Here is a 27,399-nt window from a genome sequence, read left to right on the forward strand (position 1 = left end):
AAGATCAACACAATATATGTTCATACCATTGACTTTTGTTTGTATAAAATTGCATGCGCATTATTCTTTTTTAATATATTTTAACAACATTAATCAAATGATGAAAATACTGCAGAAAAATTCTAATATAAAATTATCTTTTTCATGTATATAAAAATAAATAATTGATATAGGATGCTTTATTTGGACAAAATCATTATTATTATGAACTTTAGAAAATTTTTTATATTCTATAAAATTGTAAATCTTACAATTAGATCTGGAAATATATGATAATTAAATATATTATTTATCTAAAAAGAGTCGTATTTTCAGAAGCGTACAAAAAAGAACATAACTATAAACTAAACATACAGAAGAGATATCTTTCATTTTTTTTTTACTTGTAACTCTTATTTATAATAAAAAATACATGTTTTTGAAATCGTACAATTTAAAATTGATAAGTAAATTTCGTGTATGATATCTACCTAGATTACAGACGAGAAAGAAACATATATTTTTATATAAAAACTATTTTATCCATAATTAATAAAATATTATCAAGGGTTAATAATATTATAAACTGTTGCACTATCAGTTGATAATTCATAAGAGTAAAGTTTCACGAAGAAAATGGCAGAAAGATTCGTGATCTTTATAAGAGATGACGCATTAAAGCTGAAGCCCGCCATTACGTGACGCCACGATGGTTATTAAGGCGCAATTCTTTAAATATTGATTGAAAGCGGGTTGAAGTCTGAGGGTGTTCGGGGGAAGCTGGAGGGATAGACGCAGAAGGTGGAGGTTGGTCGAACTGGCGAGATGAGATGAGAAGGTTGACCGAGAAGGGGAGACCATCTATTATATATGATGGGCGCGGTCGCTCTCTATGGATTTTTTTCTCCATTATAAATGCAAGCCATAGCGAAGATAAATTTTTAATTATCGGCCTGCAGCAAAGTTTGATTAAGACAGTTTCTAATTTTGTAGGATCTCGCAGTATTGAACTGACGTGAACCAGCATAATATTTTTGGATGGATTTTTCTTGGCTATTCATGTGGTTCATATTCTATCTAGATTTATCATCACCATAAATTATGTTCGTTTTTATAAATTAAGTAACAAACATTTATGATTAAGTTATTAAATAACATGTTTCTAATATTATATACAAGTTTCTTCACGAAAAACAAATTTGTATTAAAAATTTGTTGTGTAATTTTTTTGTAGATATAATCTGAATTAAAAGAACGTATTTTACTATGATGAAAATTAAATTATAACCCTGAGATATTCTGAAAAAAACAGAAATAATTGGAACGCATTCGCAAAGCTATCAGTAATCAATCATTTCTTTGAGAGAGAGAGATTGTCACGCACATATACAGATTATTACATATTTACATACAAAAAATTAAAATTTTTTTTTCCATTAATTTTTAATCTATGTATCTATATATAATCTTGTAATATAATTTTAATAACATAACATTTTTATAACAAACTACTCCTTTGTTCTATTAATTATAAATGAGATCAAAATGAAAAATTGTCGATCTCATAGTCAGCGATAATTTAACAATCGCGATTTCTTTTGGCATTTCTTTCCAAGCGGCCATGTTTCCAAAGGCGTCCGAGAATGTCGCCCAGCTTTTGTTTTGCCTTTAGCACGACCGCCACCACCATCAGCACCACCCTTGTAAGTTTCCCCTCCGCTCATCCCCTGACGCCACGCACAACTCGCTTTAGCTTCACCCTCTTTTTTTTCGGACTGGATGCTGCAGTGCGAGAGAGATGGGTGCAGAGGGACCCCTATGGATTTTTTTTCCGTACCGCGAAAGCACTCGCTCTCTCCGCACTCCCCTCCGTTCGCGATGTTTTAAGGGCTGCAGCAACGCCTGACGGTGGTCCTAAAGTAGAAAAAAAATTCAACCTCCAATTTGTAAGGTTGGCGGACTGTTTAATTGCGATATCAAATTCCTCCTCGCAATCCATCTTTTCTTTCTCCTTTTCCATCTCTCACTATCCGTCTCTCTTTCTCTTCGTCTCTCTCGCGGTTTTTCGAGGCGTCGAGATGGTTCATAAGGGCTGCTCGCTCGTTAATCTTCCGAGACGTATTTTTTTTCTCTTCTTTTTTTTTGCCACCCTGAAGCGCAGTCGTCCCGCTCGGGGGAATAATAATGAGACTAATCCGCACGACACACCTTGTACATTAATTCCTCGCACGAAGCGTTCGTCTCGGATGGACCACTTGAAAATCCCGATGATACGAATCAGGATCTTTTTTAATAGCGACAATTTGAAAGGAAGGGAAGCGACCTTCTAAGAAGGTGGTTGAATTGTCAGTGCGAAAAAACGATGATTTCGGCGAGTAGATTAAATATTACACTAGCGTCATTTATGGTTTTATTAAAATTCTTGCAATATATTATTGTAATTATATGATTTATATTTTCACATAAAAAGGATATTAAAGACGATGATTCGATAAGATGATTTGCTATTATTAATTGAAGTTTTACATAATATTTTGCAATACCAAGAAAATAATTACAATATAAAATAATATTATAATTTTTACAATAAGACATACACATATTAAAAAATTAATATTATGTAAGAATAAATATATAGAAAGCTTTACTTTCATTCTTCTACTTTTTATTGCATATTATTTATTTAATAATCATTAAAAAGTGGCAACTAATAATTATGATATTTGCATAAAATTATATATTGTAATTGAATTACATTTGTTCATTTCGAAGAACAAATTTAATAAAATATGTTTTATTCTGTACAAAAAAAAAATAATAAAATATTCTGAGCATCAAATACGAGCTTATTGTAACAAGACACAAGTGTGTCGATTTGCTGCAAAAAAATCTACTCAGCGGGCGAGCATAATGTCAGAGTTTACAGTTCCGGCAAGCACCCCTGCGCGGTTAAATTGTGCCACCCCTTTCTCTCTATGCGGGACATTACGCAGCCTCCCCCAGTGTGGCCGGTTTAATTGTGATATCGGCTTTTTTTCGCTTGGTTTTTTTCTTATCTTTTTTTCCAACTCATCACCGCGTCCCGCTTGCCTGCTCCTCGCGCGCGCGGTTTTTTGTTCGTTATTTTCCCGCCACCCGGTAATTATGTGGGCGCGGCGGACCAAACAAGGGAAGAAGCGGACGTAGCGTCGAAAAAAAGTCGCTTTGCATATTTAAATCCCGTTCGTAGAGGCAGCGGGGAGAGGCAAACGACGATGCGTAAAGAGCGAGCGAGATGGGAAGGTAGGGCGAAAAAAAGGATGCGTTCTGAACCAAGTTACCCCTGCGACGACGGAACGAGATGGAGAATAGCGAGGGCGCGTGCGCCACGACAATGGGCCGTGTTTGCACACCCGAAAATTGGCCGACGCAGAAAAAGCGACTATCTCGGCATGAGACAAAAACTACTCGGGAAAAGAAAAAAAAAACAGTCAAAGGGAAAACGACTAATCGGAGGACATGCGCTAACTACCCTCAACCTCGTCACGCTGGCGCTTACATCAAAAGATAGTCCGCTTTTAAATGAGACAGAGTTATGAGACGATACACTGCAACAATGAGAAAACAACTTTACAGAAATAAAGTTAATTTTTTTTTTAATTTTTATAATACAAACGAAGTCTTGTAAAACTCTTTAAATATTTGGATTTATTATAATTGCAGCTATATGAAATTTGATCAAAACTTTATATTAAATACATTTTTTGCAACATTAATTTAAATTATGGAAGATCTATGTATAATCATGTTATTTAATAATACATATAGGACCGATTATTGGTAATAGAAAATAATAAAAAATAATTAGTAGAATTCATAAAGTTGCCGTACATAAGAGTAGTCTTTGCAATTCATCTTGCACAGAAATTTCAAGGATCTTTATAATTAATAAATTACCGCTAAATATCTTAAACACATACTTATATTAGAGCAGTTTTTTCTGATTTACTTATAAAAAAATTATATTTATTATCTGCTTAGAGAGAATTTCAATCGAGCGAAATCGATTAGTAATCGTGGAAGTATTTTTTTCAGGTGATATCAACCACAATGCATCACACGCACATCGACATGTTACAAGATGAACGTAGGCTGGCATCGATCGCGGGGATTAGCCAGATCCAATTTTCCGCGGACGATAAATTAGAATTTATGAAATGAGCGTGAAAGGCGGCGCGCGAGTCCTTCGAGGGTGAGCTCTCTCGCGCGAGGGAAGTCCAGTTTCTCCCTACCGTTCTCCATCTACAAGCACTTTCCTCACCCCCGCGAACCTCTCGCACTCCCCCCCACCCCCTTTTGGCCGGAACTAATAGTTTTTCCTCACTGTTTTTTCACATGATGCCCCGCGGTGCCCTACAGAATCGCATCGTTCCGGTCGTCAGCAATTTTCGTGCTGACTCTCTCATAAAACTTATCATTATATCTATTAGATGAGAGATAATTTAATCCTTGTAACATAAGACATTTTTTTATATACATATGTGTAAAATATCTTAAATATTATTTATATATTTCCGTAAAATAATTGGAACAACATAGAAATATCCTAATAATTCTATTAACTTTTTATCCTTTAATTACATTAATTTTTCAATTATTCTTATTCTAATATTATTAATATCTCGAGATTGCTATGAATATGATCAACTGTTAAATGTACGTTCTATATATTATTGCATAAGTTTTTATCTTTTAGGATTTTTTTTTTTCATAATGATTGCGACGTTATATAAAGCGTAATGTTAAGAAAATGTCGTAAACAGTGTCACATTTAAAAGAGTTATTTTTGAAAATTATTAAATGTGATACAGCTTTGCACGATAAAATCTTATTCTTAAAACTACATGACATTAAGTATACTTTTGTCTGTGCACATATTGTGAGACTCAATATCAATTCTTTAAAAGATTTTTTTCTAGATTCAATTGTATGCTATTATGTTTGTCAATCATTACAAGAATAACACGTTCTCGCTGAGAACACTCCATCTTGGCGTGCAGAGAACTAGTCGATCCGTTCGATAGACATCGAGGACCGACAGATGTTTCCCATTTTTTCACACTCCCTCTCCTCGACAGAACGCCGTTATTTTCGCAAAAAAGTACCCCGAAACCGATCGGCCGCTTCCGCACACACGTGATCATGTCCCGTTTCACGAACGGATGTTTCGCCGACCGATCGTTCCCTTTCGAGGGGTTCGGAAAACGCTTCGTCGAACAGCTCGTAAGCATCGATCTCATATCGCTTATCATTTTCTTCTTCTCGGTTCAGTAATAAGTCATCGCGCTGCGGTGTACATTGTGTACCCAAATGAATTTTCGTAACAAACTATGTTTTATTTAGCAATAAAAAGAAAGAGAAACGGGGTAAGATTTGATCTTCTCAATTCCCCATCCTAGAATCTTTCGAAATTTCTTCGTAATGGTGCGTATTTTATGTATATGTATAACGAAAAAATTAGGCATTAAAAATCTCTGTGATTTAGGATTATCGGAGATTTTGTCAAAAGAAAAGTCTGCTCTTTCGACGTTGCACTTTGCGAAGGCGCAGTGCGCAACTTAGGTGGCCGTTACTTTTTTCGGAGATTATAACGGTTGGTCATCTCCTGGGGTGGTAGCTGTGTAATCCCGTTGTGACACACGGATTCGGGACTTTTCCTAGAGAAAAAAATCCTGGAAATCCCATAATCCTGGATGGACAGGAATAACGAGTGTTTGATTACGAGCACTGTGGGGCTTCAAAACCACCCAGTGGCTGGTAATGTTCGAAAAGGGAGAAGTAAGGGGGGGTTAGGCAATGTGAGAATAAAAAAAAAGCTGGAGCACGCCACGCGCTTCTCGGGATGGCGTTTTATACCTCTGCGTCGTAGCAACGTCTAGAAGCTACCATTAGGCTGTCATATTATGACTCATGATTCTTCTCAGATTAATTGATTTTTTTGTAGACAGCAATGAAATAAAACATTTATCTTTAATCAAATTGTTCTTTCATTTCTTTTTTATAACTGATTAATAAGTATTCTTTTATTCATTCTTTTTATTTATTAGTGATACGTTGATAATACGAGTTATTGCTAAATAAAATTATGTAAAGTGTTTGATTATATTATTTCATAAAAAAAGTCTATTAATTAATTAAAAGAATACAAATATCAAACATATAATAATTTGATTACGTATAAAAAGTTAAATATATATCTTTTTCATTAATTGTTATGTTAATAATTTTGTATTAATATAGAAATAACTAACTTCTCTTAAATAATTAAATGCAAGATAATAAATATTTGTAATAATCTAACTAGTAAGACATCTTTTTAATAAAAAAAAAAGAAATTTTATAAAACCTATATTTCTCTAGAATATAAAAGTATATTATAAATTTCATGAATGTTCCACGTGTGAATGCTTCGCGATCATTTTCTACCCCTCGCTACCGGTAGGTAGGTGAGTGACCCCCTTCGGTTTTTATACAAGGGTTTTCCTGTGGGGAGATTTTTTTTTACTCTGAGGGGCACCCGTGGGGTGGAGTCTTTTTTTATAGACCAGCATCTGTACCCTCGTGGCTAGAAGAGAAAAATTTTTCAGTGAGCCAGTCACTCACCTGGCCTACTTCGGGACGGTGAACTCGGAAAATTTCATATCTCGTCTAACTAGTCGTAAGTTTCGTGTATTCCAAGTGCAACCTGTGAATGTCTTAATTTTATCAATGACAAATGTGCAATAAAGAATCGTTTCCAGATATAATAAGAAGACCAATTCGTTAATATTTCATAAAGATCGGTTATAAAGTTCGGTATAATTAGATTTAGTGATTTATATTAATAAACTACAGTAAAAGTAAGTTATACGTGAACACATGCATGTTAAATCGTATCAAGAAGAATTGTTAATCTCAAGTACAAATACACACTTATTGAGGTGAAGTATAACAAAAATAAAGTGGATTTTAGAGTTATAGTAATATTTGCTTTCAAATATATCTTATGCATTTCAATAAAGATTTATGTTGCGTTAAAAATAAAATGCATATAGATTATTAGATGCATATATAGATTATTAGAAGAGTCTTAGGAAAACACTCACAATTCGCACAATTGGTATGTAAAAAAAGGACAAAGGCGATATGAAAAATTCGAAACACAAGGGACACAGATTCGGCCAGGTCGCTTTTTATCCTCCGCCTTCATGACCTTCCATTAAAAAGAAAACGCTTTCTTCCGCGCCCTACGCTCCCCCGAGATTAAAACATTCGCGAGCGACTCGTGAACTCGTTTGTCGTTTATGCGCACCTTCATCCCTCCGTTTTCTATCCATGCCGACAAACGATCCTTTTCTCTCCTCGTTTTTCGTGACGAGTCACGTAACGAAGCGCCGAGCATCATGCAGCTAATTTTCCACAATTTCTCAAAAAAAAAGAAGAAAAGAAAAAGGCACCGAGACGAAACCTCTCCCACGACGTCACCTCTTAAAACTCACCCCTGACGTCGTTGGAAAGCGAGAGGTACGCCAGAAAAGGGCGACGAAAGTGAAAAAAAGTGAGATAAAGTGAGAGACAGAGAGAAAAGAGAGAAGGCAAGAGAAAAGAAAAATAATCTCTTATATACGACGCCCACGGTGTAATGGAGGGTATTTCGCGCTGCAAAACACCCGATCCACCCCTGTGCCAACATCCCCACCCGCCCTCTCGCCTTTGGTAATCTCCGCTGCGCCGCCTGAAAATAATATCTATCTCTCGCCAGGAAAAAAAAAAGAAAAGGCACCGAACTGGGAGAAAGGAGAAGCAAAGACAGTCGTCGTTGATATATCCGCGTTGTATCATCCAGAGGAAACGCAATTTCCAGAGGGGCCTAATATTTAAAATCGAGATCATTTTGTTAATGATAATTAGATAACACTATCACGGAGAAGCGTTTACATCGATGCTGATAAACATATACGATTACGATTCGTTCATTGTCTAAGTGATTAGCATGCATTTTGCAGAAATGCGATTTGATTCACCTCATAACGTAACAATGTGAATTTTATCGATCGGCTTACGGAATGGAACGAACGCCCGCCGATAAAAGACGAAACGGAATCTCGTGGTGGAATAATAAATTCGAAGGCGGTGGAACAAAAAACAGGAATAATAGGCGCGAGAATCGTGGCGGTAAATCAAGTGGAGTCGCACAACGATAAATAAAGGTAAATGACGGTGGTGATTCATAATTAAGGAGCCCGGGATCGGAGCCGCGACAAGGAGACCGCGACTGTCCGATAGTGAAAAAAAAAGAGCTAGCATGTGTTGGAGAAATTGTGACAAAAGAAGAGGCAGAACGACCCTTTTGCACGCCAAAAAGCAATGTATCGCGATATCCCTTAATGCTAACGCTTAAATAGTTGCGCACAAAAGTTAAACTGATCATACACAATTCTAATTTTGTAAATGTAGAGGTTGTTATAATAGATTTATAATTCTATGTTAATATGTAATTATTATAGGAAAAGTGAATATAATTTACTACAGATATTTTACTACTGTTTTGAATGAGCAAATAATTATTAACGTAACAAAGAATTTTTTTAATATTTGTAGATAAAATTAATAAAAAGACTATGTTTCTTAATTTTTACTCGTAATTTAATTTGCAATCTTTAATTTTCGTATACTTAGAATGCAGTTTATAATTATTTTTCTACTTTAATTTTGTTTTATTTTTTTATTTAAACTTAATGTAATTCTTTACATTATATTTATCAGTTATTTCCTAATGATATGATATGAATGACATTGTGGATATTAAATTCATACAAATCTATAGAGTTACATAAATATTAGATCACTCCTTTTGATTATACACATCTCCATACATATAATGATAATATATTACATATAATGAGTGATGTAATATTTATATAGTTTTTTAATATATATATATAAATTAAAAATTTAATTGTCAAAGAATTAAGAATTTTGTTTTTTCCCGCCATTAAAAATTGCATAATAAAGTTGCATCTCAAGATTCTGTACAAGCTAAAACATATTCGAAGCAGATCAGCATCTGTCTGTAGTCCGTCGGAAGAAACATTCCTGACATATTCGCGAGATTTCCTGGAGGATTCACCGTATCCGCGGGCGCGCGAGGCTATGTATTGGCGAACGATAACAAACCGTATCGTGTCCAAAGAAACGTTTCACAAACGAGAAATCGCTACGTGCCCTCTTTCCCTGCCTTCCCTCCTTCGAACATGGGCAAAGCTTTTCTCCAAGTGTACTCGAGATGTACTCGCGTCTGGAATCGAGTCCCGGAGCAGCAATTATCCCGAGAAGCTCCGTCGATTTTGCATCCGCATGAGGGAATACCTGGACCGGTGGAAGGAAACGAAGTAAAGGGGGAAAGAAGGAAAGAGAAAGAAAAGAGAGAAAGAGAGAGAGAGAGACCGTTGCAAAAGGAGAAGGAAGAAAAAAGGCGAATACAAGAGAGACAGAGCGAGAAAGAAATGATGAGAGAGGAAGAGGAGAGAATTCAGGAGAAGGATGCACTTTGCAGTAGCAACGGAGTATAAGCGGGCTCCATTTTGTCCTAGGGGGGTCCTTAGGCGGCCCCCTTCCATCTCAGTCTCTCTTTCTTTCTCGCTCTATCTCTTTCTCTCTTTCCTCGCTCACCACTACCCGTTTTCGATGCACACACTCATTAGAAGCGTACGCGCATATACACACGAGCGCGCGTCTTTCGCCTACCATCCTTACCACCCCTCCTCTGCCATCATCTCACTCCTTCTTTCGTCCTCTTATTTCTTTTTTCGCTCCCTCTGTCTGTTTCTACGTGTGGACCTCGAAGGTTCGTCGGAAGGGATGCTGCGCGTTGCGCGTGCGCAACTCGCAAGATATTGATAAAAATAAGGTCCTCCCCCACCTACACCCCCAACGAGCCAGCCCCATCGTAGGGAACTAAGGAGATATTCTGACGTCGAGAGAGCCACCCCTATGCTCTCTCTTTCTTTCTCTTTCTCTTTTTATCTATCTCTCTATTTCTTTCCCTTTCTCTCCGACTATCTCTGCTGATGTCCTTCGACCGAGTCTCATATTATGACATTAACATAATTATTAATATTTTCGTGACTCTTGTCCTATTTCCTCTCCGGTTTTCTTCGTCGTCGAGTAATGCGGCATCATCGCCATTATTCGCACAATGCCGACCGTTTGTGAAATGACAAAATTGTATCATTTTTACTTTTTTAAACTACTTACTTTTCCGACTAAAACTATTTCTTGGAAAAATATTTTCAAGCTTGGTTTCTTTTAAGAGATCATATGGAAAATATCATTACTTGTTTATATTATTTTTGTTATAGGTAAGAAATATCACTTACCCTATTTATATATCAAAGGTATTATTTTCACGAATTATAATACATAATTTTTTATATATCTTTCACAGCTAATATCTTTCACTCATTTTAATTTCATTTTCCCCCATTTCATGTTCCCCATTTGTTCCTTCACGCGCGAAATAAAAGCTAATTAATATGAAATTAATTTTACACGGTCCTCTTTTTGCTTCATTCAGATTTTCAATCTGCCTCCTTAAACTTTTTACTTTTTCTCTGTCAACATTTACTCGTTCCCATCTTGATTTTCTTGCCTGTGTTCTGGGATCTGCGCCTTCGTTTTTTTTTTCCATTTTTTCTCGTTTCTCACCCCTCCGTGCTTCATTCCGTCGCCGCAGTGCGGCTGAAACGTTTCATTAATCCTAACGATCCGCGGCTTAGCCAATGATCCGTTGTTCCCCTGTCATTGTGCGCAAAGATTTCCTTTGCGTTTTCCAAGATTTTCCATAGAAGGGAGAGAGAAGGAAATACAGAGAGAAAGGAAACTCGTGCTCTATCGATCTTTCTTCAGCACTAAGTTCTTTGATGCATTTACAATCGCTTGTCGTTACATATAATGTGCAAATTTTTTTACGCTGTTTTATAATGTTTAATAATCTTATAAAAATATGCCATTTTGATCGAAACAAACGAGGTATAGAAAATACTCGAATCCTTGTAAGACAAAAAATCTTGAAATAGTCTATTGCAAAATTAAAATCGCAAGATTTAATTTAATTTAAATCGCATTAATTCGTCGTGATAATTTACATTTGTGGTTCTTAAAAATAGCCACAAATAAGCGCATCGATTATAATAAATTTGGTTAAAGTGTAGAGAGAGCAATAAAACGGGCATTTAAAGAAAGCAACGAATGGAAAGAGAGGCAAAGAGAAAACTTTAGACGAGTATGCGCACACATAACTATCCTTTTTATAGAATCAAAGGGCATGTCCCCTCAGATTTTTTGGCGACTTTTTAAGAAGCATTTTCCTCTTTTTCCACGATCGCTATCGCGATGGAACACTCGCAGACCGAGCGGAAACAATGAGATGGCTACGGACCTCGCAATTAAAACGTTCTGGTTCAAGTGTTTCCCTTTGAGAATGCCAGGGAATCCCGAAGGAAGATCAAGGGGGAACGGACGAAGCCGGGGAAGGAGGCCGATCAAAGGGGATTATTTCATTAAATCGACTAATCATGCACCCGCTTTGTTCGAACGGTCTCTGATAAATTGTAACGAGAAAACGACTCGTGACTTCATTTAATATTAACAAGTATCGTTGATCAAACATATTAACATATCATTAATTATCATATGTTTATTAATTATCTTAAAGTAAGCATATATAAGTTTTCAAATCTCCCTCTCTTTCCCTCTCTATTTACAGAAGATATGAAAATTAAAAAGTGTAAATATTGGTCAATTTACGATTTAATTAATTTCAATAGAAAAACAATTTAGGGTTATGTATGAAGTTATTAGAAGAAAAGAATTTGCGATATACGCGATTCATAAAAAAGAAAAATTTAATGATAGAAACATTCAAGTGTGTCATAGTATTTATGATGGGAGAATAATTAACAATTATGCTTTCTTGCATGCTTTCTTGCACACAAACATGTTTCTCGACTGTCATCTTCAGTTTCGGATTATGTGCAATTTTTCTCAAGAGTCCCATATTGAACTTCTCCGGACGTGTTAATTCTCTGGACCACCGTCGAAGGACGGTAGACGATGGGGTGGCAGGTTCGATTCGAAATTATATTTTTTGTCGTCCGAACACGTTCTCAGTGTCCAGGACACTCGCATCCCGAGGGTATTTAAAGACTCTCCATCGTTCCACGGGACGAAAGTCGGGAGAAGGGGACGGGGTGGAAAAAGAAACGGGGAAGTCGGGGCGGCTCCTAAGGCAGTAATCCTTCGAGCTCTCACGTACGAGTATTAGTCTCTCGTATAAGATGAACACATATACATGTACACACGTACACACACATACACGTGCACGCACACTTGCGTCAACGTAACGCGCACGCACACGACGGGGAAACCGAAAACCGCGATCAAGTAGGATTACTTCGGAGCAATATGCTCCCTCTCTCTTTCGGCTGCCTCTTTTTCTCCACCACTCTTGACCTGCCTGCTGCCCCGCACACCCCGCCAAAGACACCCCCGCACGCGAAATATATACACACGTGCTACCCTATCTCGCGGGCAATGGCCGTTATCTGGGGAAGCAGCCTGAAATAAGAATTCGCCGTGTGTATGCGCTGAAATCGCCAGTCGGTTGCTTAGATTTGCCGCTAAACGCGTAAGAAAAAAATCACTGTTATGTTTATTAAATTTGATCCTTTTATTTACAATAATTGAAAGCCTGCTACTATACGCAACACGTTTCCGAGAAAAATAAACATTAAATAAAATTCATCATTTAACATAACCGGAAATTCGATTGTTTTTCCTAAATTAATAATACTTTTACTTTTCCTAAATTAATTAATATTTTTATTTTTAATGTCAATTACGTAGTTTGTTGAGTATTTTGAGAAGAGAAATGTCAGCTCCAAATTTATTGAAAAACATTTCTGAATTTTTATGCAAATGTTTTGAAATATCTCTATATGTATAAATTTATATTAGATTTATATCATAGTACGGTGTACAATCACTATTATTAAACGACTTGAAATAAGAATTTGCTGAGTGTTTTGTTGCTGCTGAGGTTGAACGTTATAGCATGCCACTAAATGCTGACCAAAGACTATTAGCTATCTGCCAGCGAATCTTCGTTTTCCTTATCCTTCCCTCGCACTTTTGTTTCTCTTCCCCTTTTGATCTCCCCATACTTCGAGAGTATCCTCCATTCTCGACTATTTTGCTCGATCGAAATTCTCGCCGTAATAGCTATTTTTAAATCTAAAACTAGAAATCTCCTCTGAACAATATAATATATTGAGTTAGATATATAGATCAAATCGCGAAATAAGATTGTTGAATAAACAAACAAGCGCTGAAACGCACGGTAGAAACATCAAAACAAAGCAAATTACTTGTCGTATTCATAAAAATACTGAGTGATGTTAAAAATAAATTTCGAAAGCGACCACATAATCGACTTGGCAAATTATGTTTAAATAGTGTATTTTATAAAAATAATTATAATAAAAAAAAATAATCTTTATAAGCGGATAAAAAAATTCAATTAGACTATCAATTATTTTCTGTTGTTAAAAAATATGATAAAAGAAATTTTACGTGAATATGAAATTTAAGAATCTCTAAATAATATACATGACAAAATAAACACATGACAAAATAATTATATAATGTTAGGCGCAAAACAATCATGGAAAAAGAAACATGTGTGTCGTTTATCTAAAATTGAAGATTCTGATTGATGAAGATATTCTGTATCTGTAGAGAGACGATTAATATTTTGAGTGATAAAATACGCATTTTTCAACCAAGTTCGCGACGGACAATTTTGAATCTGACTGTAGGAACGACGGCAGTGTCAGGAAAGTAACGTGAAATCCAAGACGCGTCGAGCAGTCAGCCTTAAAGCGAGTTAAGGATGGTTACACAGTCGCCCCGGTAAGGTGCAAGCATAATATTCCCGAGGCGGGCAAAGTAGGTGCCGCGGTGCGATGAGACGGCGAGGTGAAGCCGGATGAGAAGTAGAAGGCGTAGAAGAAGCAGTCGGCAGAGAGGAGGTGAGGTAGGAGGAGGAGAAGGACGAGGAGAAGGTGGCGGAAGAGAAGAGCGAGGTGGAGTACGTAGAAAGAAGGCGAGGTGGAAGCAGAAGAAGAAGAAGAAGCGGAGCTGCCACCGCGATGGCAAGAGTAGGGAAGGGAGAGAAAGCGGAGTCGGGAGAAAGAGCGGTGGGGGTGTAACGCGGGGTAAAAGTCCGCGAGCCATTTTTCCCCATATAATTATAAGAGAGGGACTGGGTGTTTCCATGGTAACCACACACCACCCTCTTCTCACCCACTCATCCCCGCCGGCCTCTCCTCCCCCCCCGTTCCCCAACCCATATACACCCCCTCATACACTCTGCACCCCGTTTACTTATATGCCGGAGGACGCGCATCGGCACACACACACACACGCGCACATACACGCGCGCGCGCGCGCGCAAGCAAGCAACTAGCGATGGTAGCTCTTGTGTCTTTGTGCGTACGTGCATACGCGTAAGAGTGTATGTATGCACGTATGTGTATGTATTCGCGCGCCGTGTCTCCGAGCGTGAGCGCGCGTGTATCTCCAACGAGGTGAGTAAGAAAGAGAAACGGCGAGAGGGTGAGGGAACGGCGAGACGGGAAGAACGGAAAGATGAGGGCGAATTCGTGCGCGTGTCGGAGACCAAGCGTGTGTTTATACGGAGAGACGGCGAGTGGTGGAGAGGATGGGGAGAGGGTGAAATTAATGTATTTGTTCTGCGGCCACCCTCATATGCTCCTGGGCGAGAGAAGGCTCGCCGCTCTCGCGAGGTCTCACGGCGAGCCGGATGGCCGAGACGACGTGGTCCGGCTCCACGTAGAATATCAGCCCAGCGTTATTGCTTTTGTGTGCAAAGGACGTCTGTTTCCATCCTCTTCCTCCTCTTCCTCCTCCTCCTCCTCCTCCTCCTCTTCCTCCTCCTCTTCCTCCTCCTCTTCTTCCTCAACTCGCTTCCACCCTGCCGTTCCTTCGCACTAGTCGTTTCTTCAAGGCGCGTATATGCGCCTATATCGCGCCCTTCTACGTGTCGTTGCGATTCAACTTATAGCGAGTTGCGAGTTAAACTCGCTATTTTAGAACAAGAAAGATAGTTAAACCAGCCAGGTTAGACGAAAGATTCGGAATATCTAATTTTCTTAAACGATATCTAATGTTGTAGCTGTTTGCCATTTTATAGAGCCGGTAAAATTGCGGATTTATGAATCCAATGTGAAATTCATGACGCACGTTAGCAGCATAACGTTGCGAAATTCTGCGTAACGAGATACTCTTAAAAACAGTAAGAGAATCATTTTTTCGTTAGCTCTTTTTACAAAATATTATTCTAAATGTCATTCGATTATTGTAATTTTTAAAATTTTGATATAAAATAAATTATACACGTCAAGATTATATGTTAAAATGTTGAAATATACTTATAAATATCCAAATTTTGTTATGTCTATTTGCATTTTCTTTTTATATTTAATTTATCGTAAATTTTTATTTCCAGGTACAAATCATAAATTATTTTGAGATTTATTAACGAAAAACTTCTTCATTTTTTTGTCAAAATTTGTCAAAATCATATTATTAGATTATATATTTATTTAATAGAATTAATTTATTCTAAGAATATTTATATTATGTTTGAAATATAAAGCAAAAAGACGGTATTCTCGCTTTGAATTATTTAGATCCTGAAAAGGATCTCGGAATTCGCAGTAACTAGCGCGGCACTGAGTGATGAAGGGGGTGGGATTCGTTCGAGTTCCCCTTGGAAAAAAGCTATTTAAATAGGTACGATCCGTAGTGGGTGGGGTTGGTTTGATGGGGCGGGTTGGTTCTCCATTGCTTCATTCTGAGAGAAGCAACCGGCCATAGGAATACGTAACATGGCTACGATACCAGAAAAATCCTTGAAAAAATGTCATAAATAAAGCTGTAAATTTATAGAACACACATCATTAATTCTTATTTTTCAGTATTGATTATGTTACAAAATATTAAAAATACATGTACAAAAATATATCTTCAAATTGATAGAATAATTCTATAAGCATTAAAAAGAATTTAATTATATTAAAAAAACATAATATTCTGAACATTACATTTTAATTATGCTATATTAAACTTTTTATAAAAAGATAGATCCAAATTACAAATATAAAGAAAAATATAATAATTACTACATTTTATTAATAAATTTTACTATACACAATTATTAATTGTATTTAATAATATTATATATAACGAAAAAAGAGAGGAATAACGAAATAAATACTTTTATTCTTATTTCAATTTATTCTGTTCATCTGTTTATCAAGATGAAATTACTCTTGCATCTTATTATTACGTCTTTTTTTAAAATAAAAGACAGAGAGAGAGAGAGAGAGAGAGAGAGAGAGAGAGAGAAGGAGAGAGAAGAGGGCAGGAGTTTTTAATTTCACTCCAAATTACATTCCATTCGTTCCGATCTGGCGAGATTGGTCAAAACTACAATGTTTCGCTAATTACAAGATGATATGTAATTACTAAACAAAATTCATCCACGATTCTGAAATTCACGCTTCTCGTTGTCGAGACCACGGTATGTTGTCGACCGTTGCTGCTGCGTCATGTCACCACTTAAAATCATCTGTTTTCGTGTTTACATCGCGGGATACCGGCGGCGACCGGGCGGTGCTGGAAAAAGGTCGCTTAGACAGTAGCGACTGAAGATTCCCGTGAATAATTGAGCCGCGTAATTTATCGCGCGGAATGCAGCCGGTGGCTTCCTTTCCCGGGTGCTGAGGGTCTCCCGAGTGGTGAGGAGGGGTTTCGTAGGAGATGTAGAGAAGGAGGTGGAGGAAGGGGCTTAAGGTAGGTAGGTGAGAGGGGTGGGCCGGTGGAAATTGAATTTCGATCGAACACCGCCACGATGGGAAAGAGCCAGAGGGGTGGCTGAAGCGGAGCGGAGAAGAGGGAGCAGGAGAGTGGCAGCACGGAGAGGAAAGGAGAGATGAAGATGGGGGAGGGGGAGTAGAAGGAGGCTGTAGAACATTACAGGGCATCCTCCGGCCCCGTCACTACGACGAACAAATGAGCAATTCTCTCAACCCCCGTGTCCTATGATGTCCTGCACGTAGGACCTGGCGATGGGCGTCTTCTGGGTCGATCTCGAGCCATACAGGTTCCCCTCTCCTTCAACCCTCTTCCTCCCCGCCGTACCGTCTTCGATCTTCTTCCGCCTTCTATGTACTAACGTCGGGGCTACCCCCGAGGTGATCGTAGTTTAAAATTTCTCACACGGAGCTCGGAAACCACCCGCGCTTCCTTCCCTTCCCCTCCCCTCTCCCTCCTCCTCCTTTTCCTCCTCCTCCTCTTCTTCCGTGTGCCTCCATTCAGCCCCTTCCAGGAGCGTCTACGTCGACGACAATCACCCATCTACCCATACGTCCCGCCGAACACTCGTGACTCCCAACTGCCACGAATGCTGACGAATTATTTTTCGCGAGTTTCGACCTCGCAATCTCGTCGGTGGATGCATCGCGTTAGATTGACGTTGTAACACCCACGGATACATCGCGCTATAACTCATCGATTATACGAGCATGGCCGACGTAACGGTGAGAGCTGCGCGTTTGGTTGTTCTTTCAGAAATCGGGATAGACGCAGCAGAAAGAAACACATCGCGTCACTCTTGAATGTCTTATATCACATAAATACGTCGACGATGCCTGCGGGCTTTGCTAGAAAATGTCGAGGCTCGAAACCTTGATATGGAGAAAGAAAGAGAGGGAGAGAGAGAGAAATTAAAATTTTGGGGTAGTATAATCTTCCCATACAAAATGATTTTGTCGATCAACAAGAATTTTTGGAAGAAACAACCTCAATCGAATCATTAAATGAGCAAGTTCATACTTGCATGTCGCACTTATCGTTAAAAAAAGATTATTTTATTTTATGGTTTATTGATCCAATTTTTAAAATTCCGCACATTCAATTTCGTGACTACTGCTTCTCGAAATGTCATCGAGATAGAGCTATGATAACAAGCTCGGCTTATTTATGAGTGTCCATCCCGCGAATCAGTGTTCATCAATGTCCTCTTTTCATTATCCGGTGCACCTGATCTCGGTGACTCGCTATAATGGGAAGGCATGCGGCAGACACGTTAATCAGCCGAAGGTACTCGCCGTATCCTTGGCGGAGGCAAAGGACTCTGAGCATAGAGAAGGAAAATGGCCGGTCCGCCATTAATTAATAATAGAACCCAGCGGAGTCGCTCTCGACTGGTAGCGGGGGTGGTGGGAAGAGAGGGAAAACAGGACAAGATGGAAAATAGAAGAGCAGAGAAGATGAAGAGAGACGCGCGAACAAGGGTAGTTTTCTCCACGATTTCCGTCTCTCTTCTCTTGAAAGGGGGTGGGGCGGTCTAGGGTGCGGAAAGGGGGGACTGGAACGGGGAATGGATTTTATGCCCAGAGCGAGATATATGGCGGCCGCTACGCCCGGGCAAAAATAATATTAATATCGGAAAGGAAAGGAGGGAAAGTTTCGCAGGCTGGCTGGCTGGCTGGCTGGCCCTGCTTCGGGCAGGGGATATCAAGTATAATCATAATAATAAACGCCCGCACGCGGGGCGCCATTGCTGGCTCCGCCACCCCCTCACCCGACCACCCTTGCGCCTTCTTTTTCCGCCGCCCTCATCGCGCACACACGTCGGTGACACACATACGCATACATACAAATGCTACTTTCAGGTATTACACAAACATCTCTCTCTCTCTCTCTCTCTCTCTCTCTCTCTCTCTCTCTCTCTCTCTCTCTCTCTCATCCCTCACGTATGTATGTCCATGTGTGTGTATGTTGCGCGCGCGTGTCCACCGTTGAGCTAGCTATACACTCGAGGATTAGATTAGCTTCCAGCGGCTTCACCGCAAAGGCTTATATCCGCGGGTCGAATGAGCGGCAAACAAAAATGGCTCTTCTACCGAAAAGCGCCGCGAGATCGCTCGGAATTTTTCACCATCGCGACTGCCCTCGCAGCGAACATCGCGGATTTATGGCGGGATGTAGGTGCAATTTCCGAGGATATTTACGCCGATTATTTATGTCGCGACTGATCACTATCTGGATTTGATTTACCGTGCTTGTTTTCTAGATATCACTTTCGTAATTGCTTAAATGTGCCATTTTCAAAACTAAATAAATAATCGTAATTAATTGTAATTGATAATAATAAATTATATTATTATTATTATCAATTTCTATATTAATTACTCAATTAATATATTAGTATTATTATTATTACTCTTATCCTAATAATAATAATAATGATAATAATAATAATAATAATAATAAATATATATATATATTATTAATTTTATGTAAGAATGATTTAAATACTCAAAAAGTAGCGCAAATTAAAATTTTACAGAAGATATCAAGAGATGCACTAAAGTTATTATTTAGCAATTTAATCGTATGAGAACATTTTTATTTTTTTAACTTAAAATCTCGATATTTCTAACGAAAAGAAAAATTTATCTTATGACATGATTACTATATAAAAATGTAATATATTCAATTTATATTTTGATAATTAATATTATTATATAAAATGTGTTTATATTAAGAAAAGTATTTAGATAAATAAAAAAAACCGAATAAATTAATAGTAAATTTATATATTTTTAAATATTGACAGACATATTGCAATAAAATGCTATTACTTTCATCATTCTTCATATATTCTTCTATTTGATAATTCAAAACTTCTAGATTTTAATCTCGATTGTCAAAGGTCGATCCTAATTGCTATCGGAACGGTTCGTGTTTCCGTCCAAAAAGATGCCATTGTTTATACGGAATCCCGAAAAACCCTCGATCTCCTAATTAATCCACACGACAGATAAGGCGGTCTTTCCGCTCAAGCAAAGACATCCATCGACCTGCTCCCTAATCCTCCGGTCGGCCATCCCGCCCTATCTCTCCCGTCCTGGCTCCCTTCCGCCTCCCCGACCCCCGCGAAGCTTACGAATAGCGCAGATGCATTTATATCGAATTGCAGCTCGGTCGTATATTGGCTCTCTCGGAATGGAGGCTTTTGTCTTGGCGCGCCTCATAAGCGTGGATTTGCCCTTATCCTTACCGTAGCTTCTTCTTCTCATCTCTTTCTCTATTCCATATCCACTTTCTCGCTCTCGCTCATGTCATTCTTCGGTCCACGCTCGACCACCCCCGAAGTCAACTCCCCACGTTCTTCGCTGGAAGTGGGGAAGATTGTGTGCCTCGATTCTTTCCCCCCCCCCCTCTCTCTCTCTCTCTCTCTCTCTCTCTCTCTCTTTTGTTCGCTCGCCCTGCCTATTTCTTTCTATCCCTCCTTCTTCATCTGTTCCTATTTTCCCTTCGTCGCTAGTTTCGAAAAAGTATGTTAGCGCACGCTCGGTCGGCGCTCGCTACGATTCGTTTCATTATCATACCATTATTTTTTGCCGTCACTCATAAATTGCCCTTTTTTCCGTGGATTTCCCGTGCTTTATACGTCCCACTTCTGCCATTAATGTCACAGACTCGATTCCACGTCCCTTACACCTCCCCCTCCTCTCTCCCTCATTCTACGACCATTTATCCGAGATACGTGACTTTCGTTGCCAAAAACACATTTTGTCCCGACCAGTTATTAATGAACGACCATACCCGCGAGGTTCCGCCTTCTTGTTCCTCTTTCGAGGCCCTTTTTTTCTGTTTCAGAAATAGCTGAACATCAGCAGAAGTATGGATTGGTCATTACGATATTGGTCTCTTGAATCATCGCATACGATGTAATTCACAGCGAATTTCGAGATACTTCCCCGTCAACTAATAACACCGAGATCGTTTTGTTTATTTAATAATATTTAATATTACAAATGATACGAGAGAGAGAGAGAGAGAGAGAGAGAGAGAGAGAGAGACAAATGATACGAGAGAGGTAAAATTTGTATTTCGTTAAAGACGAAATACGAGAGCGCGTGCTCTAGCAAGCAGCGCTTCGCAAACAGCGCAAGAAACAGAAAGGTTCGAAATTCAAAGGCCGATGGGGACAGGTGCTTGACCCTCAGAAGGAGCCGGGTGAGGAACAGGTTGCACTTCTGGTGATTAAAGTGAAGCGGAGAATTTTAGAGCGAGGCGGAATCGCGAAGGCTACGGCATCCGCCGAGGTGGCCGAGCGCGGGGAGCGGGACGAGAGTCTTGGCAATCAGTGAAATGGCAGTGAAAATAAATGAATGGAAATCGAGTCTGTCTTCCTCCGGCGAGATGCCCCGGGTACGGTCGACCGAGCGGTGAACGAGCACCGGCGTACGGACGGTACACCCGATGAACCGTCCCACGTCGTCTGCACGAGCAATAAGAACGGATTGCTGAGTTAACTCGAGTCACATTTGTGATTGTAAAAAGCCTCCGCTGTTCCCGGGGACGACTCTGTTGCATTATTGCGGACGCGCCTTGGGGGAATGTAACGATAGTGGAGTCGCTGATATGAAGCGACGGCCAAGAAATTTATAGTCGTTATGTGTGTAGTTGTGCTTGGAATTATAATTGTTTCCACTGATTTATCGCATGAATTGTAAAAGTGGCTTTTCACGTAACAGATTGTGACGAATGCGGACGCGAGTGCAATTTTAGTAAAAATCACGAATTTTTCAATTACATAAGCTAATGATAAGATAAAAAAATGTATGTTAATGAAAAATTTTAAAAACGACGCTAGAACATTTTAGCTAAAGTTAATATGCGACATACTAGAAAAGTACATTGTCTGATATATATATAATACAATTTTACATAATACAATGTTACATATTTACAAACGAAAATTTTCTTTTTGTAGTTGTATTGTCAAACTGTGTGTTGAGAATCTTTGAAGCCTATTTCTGAAAGAGCCACCGAGACACATTAGAACGGGCTGACATTAGAGAGTCCTTGACTGTGTTTCGCGTGGAATCCCTAAACTAAACTATACCTCATCCCTATCGACGAGCACGCATCCCTACCCTCAGGAAAGCAAGCTTAATGCCTCGGAAAAAATAACACGCGCACATACACGCACGCAAAGTTACACGTACAAGTGCGCGTGTATCCCTACGCGCATCGAGATCCATGCGTGTTTCCCGTGTCCTTTTTTTTGCTGGCAAGAGGGTGGACATTTAGGGCGACAAAAAAGGACACTCTGTCTCCCGCAGGAAGCCCCCAAGAACGCTGGAATTTCGACCTCGCTGATCGATCGAATCTGCATGTTTTTCTACCTCGAAGAAAGAGCGATATTATCGATATTACTCCTTGCGATTACTGAAGCGACAATTGCTGGACGAGGAGTTCGAATAGTTCTGTCTACTGTCTGTATCTGTTCTGTTTAAACTTTCTACTTAATTCTGCATTATTCACAATCGATAAAGTACGTTCATCTATTTAAATCTTCGCGAGAGAATTATTAATTAAATAATTGATATAATAAACTGTTTGTCATATTAAAATATAACTGCCATTATTACACAGTATATTGTAATTTATTATTAAAAGCAAAAAAAAATATTTCTTTATATAATCATTTAATGCCAAATTGCAAATACTTAACAATAATATTTATAAAGAACATTTGAGATATATTTTTATTAAAATTTTAATTACACAAGTATTTTCAGAGAAATTTTATATAAGAGAAATATAAATAATTCTTAACATATTTGTCAAAAATAGAGGAGCAGATTTAATAATAATTATGTTGCAGAATGGCAATTAATTTTTAATTAATTAATCTATCTTTAAGAATATTAAAACTATTTATATTTTATTTATGTTCTGTGTTCCTAGAATACAAATAACATTAATATTATGCTGATTATCAAATATAATATGTCATATTACCATTAACTATCATTCTGTCTAATTAAAAAGTTTCTTAAAAGAATTGGTATATGAAAAACATTTTCATGTTACCCTTAATATAATGCATAATACGTAAGATAATAAAATATATTCACTTAATTAGCAGAGAAAATTTTGTCTAATTGTTTTTTAATTTTTCTAATTTTAATTAGTAGGTAAATTAATTAATTAATTTTCCTAATTATCACGCAATTTAATTGCTTTAAATATGGAGCCACACCTTTCGAATAGCGCATAGGTATGGCCAGAGCCGCGTTTCGTGCTATCCCTCCGGCGAGGGGGAACTCCGGGCGTATATATCGCACGCGCACAAGTGCACTCGTGTGTGCTTGTCACACATATGCACCGCCGTGTGTAATTCTCCCACCCGCTCTCTCATTCCCCTCATTCGCTCCCACTTTCATCCTTCGTGGGTGCGGCTTCGGCCATTTTGGTACCACCTACCCCTCACGCGCAGGTCCTCCACCCTTCTGGAGGGGTCCCACGTACACGTATGCGCGTGTGCACATACAAGCATACACGCGCCGTCGCAAGGAAAGGTGCTCGAAGTCACAGCAGGGGAAGGTAAAAGCGGGGGAGGAGATTGCGGGGGTTGCGGAGGAGGGTTGTCACGGAGAAGGGGTGATCGAGCTTATTCCGGAATCCAGCGTGCAGCGAAAGGAAGACGGTGAAAGAAGAGGTGTCGTTTCGAGGAACGTCGGAACTGGGGAAGCGACTTAATTTCTACCAGCCCCCTTTCCGACATGTTTCGTTCTCCCCCCCTCTCGTGCGCTCCATCACCCCGCGGAGAGTTCACTCGTTACATGCCTCGAACCACGGTGTAACTTTTCTCATTGGAACGTTGGTGCCGATTTTTCGAAGACTCCTCGAAGGCAAGTTTTTGCTCGATATAATCCTTATCGCGAAAGTCTCCGATAGGAGACTTTCGAACTTTTTCGCCACGATACGATCTGAAGGAAAGATAACGCACACACAACCTGCTTTAACGAATCTTTTATAAACATTCGCCCGTACTTTCATCACACAGATGGCATCGACTAACTGTACCTTATATTACATCTCTGCAATCTTAATTTAAACTCGAATTGATTTTCCGCAATTAAACATGATATAAAAATAGTAATGTACACGTTTAAATTAATAGAAAGAGAAAGACTGTCTCAAAGTTTGTTTCAAATATTTTTAATTATATTGTTATTCTGGATCGTAAAAATTTTCTTAGAATAAAAAACTTTTGCTGCATATATTCTTAGATTTAATATTTGAATGTAAATGTAACATTAACTGTAAATGTAACATTTATAATTACATATATATATATATATATATATATATATATATATTAAGTAAAATAATAATAATTATTGGATGTATTTGTAATTGTATCTGATGTTCGAATAAATGATGGCAGATATGAAATTACGGTATCTAAAGGAATTGTATCTCGTATAGATTGAACAAGGTCTGAGATATACGCGATGTTCTTGATCACAGATGGCGGCACTTGTATACATTCGCCTTATATAATTCGCAATTTATTATAAAATGTTATATATAAATTAATATAAATGTGTATATAAATTAATAGATTTTTACAATTTTAAATTTTCTTATTATTTCATTTAAATATGTGAGATACAAAAAATATCTTTGCATTTTACTTTACTTATCATTTGTTATCCTATTTATAACATTTTCATTAAGAGTTTTGTTTAATTCTTGTAAGTCACACAAAATAAAATTTCTCCCTGAATTGCCGCTATAATAATTCTTAACTATTGCAATTAAGTTTAATTCTGATTCTGAATACAAATATGTGGTTTTGATATCAGAGGAAATATTCAATTCATTTGTGTTATTTCTATGTGTTTGTTATTTTATATATAGATTTTTTCTTATTGCTTGAAAAGATTATCAAAATAGTCGTATCAGTTAAACAATAAAATATATAATTGATGTGTGTAGTCACGCAAGTTTAATTAAATACAGTAATTAAAAAAGAAGATATCAGAACAAACAAATTAAAACATGAAATGTGTATTATTACGCAATTTAATAAATTCCATCTTACTTTTGCCGCGCAAAATCATAATCCCGTTAAGAAATTTTTTACAATTTTCTACGGAATTCGATATAAATCTACTTCCGTGTCCTTCGCCTTTTTCACCCGGCGCGAAACATGTTTCTATGTGAGAGTGGATGGGCTATAGCAGGGGACGAGGAGGCGTAAGTGCTTCTTGTCGGAAAAATTATATGATAGCCGGGAACGCGCGAGCTTTTTCCCCCCCAACCCTGTCCTGCTCTTTTCCCTCCAGCTTTGGATTAGAAAATATGATTAGCTTCGTGCCGGGAGTTTATTCCGGGGGGGGGGGGGGCGCAACGACGGGACGGGAACCGGAGAAAGAGGTAGTAGTCGTTCGTACCCTTCGGATTTTATGGATGATCATGGTCCCCTTACGTGCTTCGATACGACGACACTTTCCGTGAAATGGTCTTTACGCTATTGCGTCTAATTCGCACAACGTGTCGAGCGATTGCACACCTCAGCTACGAGCCTTTATCGTTATCACGCTAGTTTCTCTAATAACGTAGCTTTTAGTTCGTAAAATAAACGTCAATAAAGTAATAAATCACGGATACTGTGTAAAGATAAAGAAATTGCAGGAAGGAAGAAACTACATGCTATATTTATATTCTATATAAGAGAGAAGAGATTGCATAAGATAGGATATCTCAATAGCGTATGAGAGACTAACAGAATTATGCTGAGAAATAACGTAAGCAACGCACGTTTCACTCACGTTTTGCTGCTGTTCCCTTCTTCTTCATTCGTTTCACAAAATCTTTCTTCTTTTTTCTTTAAAACAGATAATCTTTTACTTGTCTTCCAGTGATTAACTACACAGAATTGCACTTATAAATATGATACAAAGCAAATAAATGTTAATTTTGCATGCAGATAGACACAATGCCTGAATGCCAATGATTTGAGTTATATAATTCCGTTTTAATTTCTCATAATTTTTGTTGTAGTTATTATTTAATATTAAATATCAATATTATTCATGTGTTACGATCGATAATATAAAGCTTATGAATATTTGATTTATATCAAACATCGTTTTTAAATATGTGGACGTAACTTTAAAATCCGCATCGATCACTTTTGCAGTTGCATACGAATGCTTGCGGAATGGTAAGCACATTCAATACTCGATCGAGGGAGGAGGCAAGTAAACGCGAGGAAAAACGGCAAGCTATCTCGTGCGAAAGATGCCCGCCATGAGAGCACGGGGTTGTGCGACCGGGGTTGGCGGCGATGAGTATTTCCCAGAGGAGGAACTCGGAGTCGACTCATCAGACGACCCTAGCCTTAACACCCGGGTTGCATAATAAAGCCGTGCCAATTTTTATCGAGCTGCCATTGTGCCGCACGGGAATCGGCGGATCCTCGCCGTTTTCACCCCCGATTTTCACGGTATTCCTGTCGCGACGCCGCGCGACAGCTCGATGAAAACTTTCGAAACGCCACCGTGGACGTGCGTGGAAAAAAGTATCGGTTTTAGTGCCAAACTGCGACCGGTGTCGAAATCGCTGAATCAACGAGATTTCGCGCGGTAATAAGCACAAAAAATAATAATGACGAGATTGCGTGTCATACGCGATACTTTACATTTTTAAATAAAATAATGAGCATTAATCTGTACCTAATACCTAAAATTTAATTATAAATAAAGTTTTTCCTAATTTTTGTTTTTCATTTATAAACGTTAAATAATAATACAGTTTCTTTTTCTCTCTCCTTTCCTCCCTATCCCCTTCTTTCTCTCTCTCTTTCTCTCTTCATCATATTTTGCTTGTTTAAAATAAGCTATTAAAGACAAATGTAATTTGTCAACTTTCTTAAGAACCGTCTAAAAATCGCGCAAGCTGTCGAGTTTCTTCAGAAACGAGAAACGGCTAAACGCGAAATATCGACGTTACGTCACATTTCCTCGGTATAATACTTTCAACGTGCCGGCGTACCGATGAAATTAGATTCCGGAGACGCGAGTAGCAAGCGATGCATCGGGATAGAGAGGGAGGAGGTGATCGATGAAAAAAAAAAGGGCGATCGGTTTCAACCCCATCCACGAGGTATGTTTGCGACCCCAGCGGATGAGAAACGATTCCCCTGTCCCCACCGAATTTATATCGAGATCGAATTATTGATCCTTGCCAGCGCGACCGATTGCTTCGACCCCCACGTGTCAATTTTACGGTTTTAACGAACTGCAAACTCCAAAATGTATCGCCTCTATTTCCTTCGTATTGGAGTGGAGTCGGCGTCGCTGGCATGCTACCAAAACTATTTCAAAAGTGGCGCAACAAACATATATCTATAAATACAATGTTAAAATGTGCCTACATTGT

The 27,399-nt window shown here is 38.4% G+C and overlaps 1 long non-coding RNA gene across 1 annotated transcript; it reads left to right on the forward strand.

Moving 5' to 3' along the window:
* The first annotated feature begins 23,520 nt into the window (after window positions 1-23,520).
* LOC148937663 (uncharacterized) lies at window positions 23,521-26,687 on the forward strand. Its single transcript, XR_016138070.1, has 3 exons — window positions 23,521-23,862; window positions 25,655-25,763; window positions 26,159-26,687. It is a non-coding gene; the product is annotated as an uncharacterized LOC148937663 (long non-coding RNA).
* Window positions 26,688-27,399: the final 712 nt, after the last annotated feature.

The sequence above is a fragment of the Pogonomyrmex barbatus genome, unplaced genomic scaffold (genome assembly GCF_055798465.1).
Source record: "Pogonomyrmex barbatus isolate J1 unplaced genomic scaffold, ASM5579846v1 scaffold12, whole genome shotgun sequence".
Taxonomy (NCBI): Eukaryota; Metazoa; Arthropoda; class Insecta; order Hymenoptera; family Formicidae; genus Pogonomyrmex; species Pogonomyrmex barbatus.